Source organism: Prunus avium, unplaced genomic scaffold (assembly GCF_965620075.1).
Source record: "Prunus avium unplaced genomic scaffold, drPruAviu1.hap1.1 HAP1_SCAFFOLD_148, whole genome shotgun sequence".
In the NCBI taxonomy this organism is placed as follows: Eukaryota; Viridiplantae; Streptophyta; class Magnoliopsida; order Rosales; family Rosaceae; genus Prunus; species Prunus avium.
The window spans coordinates 42,501-45,000 of NW_028276949.1; positions in this window are offsets into that span (position 1 = coordinate 42,501).

The following is a 2,500-nucleotide window of genomic DNA, read 5'->3' on the forward strand; positions in this document are numbered from 1 at the left end:
TGCTAGCTTCTTCATCAACTCCGCCGAAAGCCATCCTCGACATACCCGTGCATTGAGAAGGTTTGGTGGCCGTACTCCCAACACAAAAGCATACCGAAGACAACCCCAAGCTAAAGCTCACTTGAAGCCAACGCATCGTCACCATGTGTTCGTGTGGCCGAGAATTGGGTAGCTTCTTCATCAACCCCGCCGAAAGCCATCCTCGACATACCCGTGCATTGAGAAGGTTTGGTGGCCGTACTCCCAACACAAAAGCATACCGAGGACAACCCCAAGCAAAAATTCATTTGAAGCCAACCCATCGTCGCCCACAACTAGTGGGTGAATGGTGTGCTTCCCGGGGTTGGCATAGACATTCCCTCGCATGCAAAAGATTGTCGATGCGAAAGATTATCTATGCCAACCCCGGGAAGCACACCATTCACACACTCCCGACCGGTGTGGTGTGGCGGTGATTGGATAGTTACGGATTGAGCACTTGCCAAGGATCAAAATGTGTCATTTAGAAGAAACATTTTCAAAAAGTTTTTAAAATCTTGTGGGTTTGCAACTCATAAGAGCGTCACTTTCAACGTCCCCGGTATTGGATTGAGTTTCTAAAAACAACCGTGCACACCGAGGTTAAACTTTACCGGCTCCACTCCGACTCGCCGCTCGCCCACAATTTGTTTGCAACGAAACATTTGTTTTTAATTTTGTTGGTTTGAAATTGTTTTGAAAAGGTTCTTTAAATCTAGTGGGTTTGCAACTCATAAGAGCGTCACTTTCAACGTCCCCGGCATTGGATTGAGTTTCTAAAAACAACCGTGCACACCGAGGTTAAACTTTACCGGCTCCACTCCGACTCGCCGCTCGCCCACTAGTCCGAAGGCAACAAAACATTTGTTTTTCATTTTGATGAAAATTTCTGTTTTTAAATCTTGTTGGTTTGAAATTGTTTTGAAAAGGTTCTTTAAATCTTGCGGGTTTGCAACTCATAAGAGCGTCACTTTCAACGTCCCCGGCATTGGATTGAGTTTCTAAAAACAACCGTGCACACCGAGGTTAAACTTTACCGGCTCCACTCCGACTCGCCGCTCGCCCACAAATCCGAAGGCAACAAAACATTTGTTTTTAATTTTGATGAAATTTTTTGAAAACATTGGCTTGGCAAGCCCCAATCCGCGACTATCCACCCACCGCCACCCCACACGGGTGGTTGTTGTTGCGAAATGAGGTTGTGGTCGACATGCCCGTGCATTTGAGAAGGAGTTCCTAGCACTCCATGCTCTCCCATGCCAAAAAAAAGCCTAGACAACCCCATTTCGCAACTTTCCACGCCTTTTTTTTCCTCCCTCACCCATGGCGGCGGCGTGGTGGCGGAGGCCGGATTCCGGCCACCACCGCCATGGGTGGCAGCCCCCCGACCCCGACACCAAACCCATAATACCGAGGCAACATATCGAGGCAACATGACATGGGTGTGGCGTGGGGGAAGGGGGCTGCAGCTAGGAAGGCATGGGCTGCCATGCATATGCAGGCAACACACACCCCCCTATATAGCATTTTATGCATTTAGCCCTTTGACAGGAAGAGACATCACCTATGCGCGAGGAGTCATAATGGGCTCTAAATAATTCAATACAAGGTATTTGGACGTGATTTTTTGCAGGGATACTAAGAAACATGCAATCTATGATGGGAAAAAGTTTCATAAATTTTTGAAGTCGGGAAGTATTTTTTATTATTTTTAGAAGTCGTAAAATTGAAAAAATCATTAAAACAAATCCGGGAGGAATTTTTTAGTTTTGTAAGTTGGAGAAGGTCCTAAAAATCATAGACTACTTATGGGGAGCTTATTGTGCGAGGAAATTTCAATAAAAACGGGGTTTGACAAGATTTGAAAAATTCTGTCGACATTTGAAAAAACCTGGAACCATGCTGCCGGCATGCTGCGCGCATGCTGCGCGCATGCTGCGCGCAGACTGCGCGCATGCCATGGCAGGACAAGTTTCGCTAGCCTCACTGTCGACAGATGCGCAAGCTGCGCGCACGCTGCGCACAGGCTGCGCGCACGCTGCGCACAGGCTGCGCGCACGCTGCGCACAGGCTGCGCGCACGCTGCGCACAGGCTGCGCGCACGCTGCGCACAGGCTGCGCGCACGCTGCGCACAGACTGCGCGCACGCTGCGCGCATGCCATGGCAGGACAAGTTTCGCTAGCCTCACTGTCGACAGATGCGCAAGCTGCGCGCAAGCTGCGCGCAAGCTCCGCGCACGCTGCGCACAGCCTGTGCGCATGTTGTGCGCAGGCTGCGCGCATGCCATGGCAGGACAAGTTTCGCTAGCCTCACTGTCGACAGATGCGCAAGCTGCGCGCACGCTGCGCACAGGCTGCGCACAGCGCATGCCATGGCAGGACAAGTTCGCTAGCCTCACTGTCGACAGATGCGCAAGCTGCGCGCACAGGCTGCGCGCACGCCATGGCAGGACAAGTTTCGCTAGCCTCACTGTCGACAGAA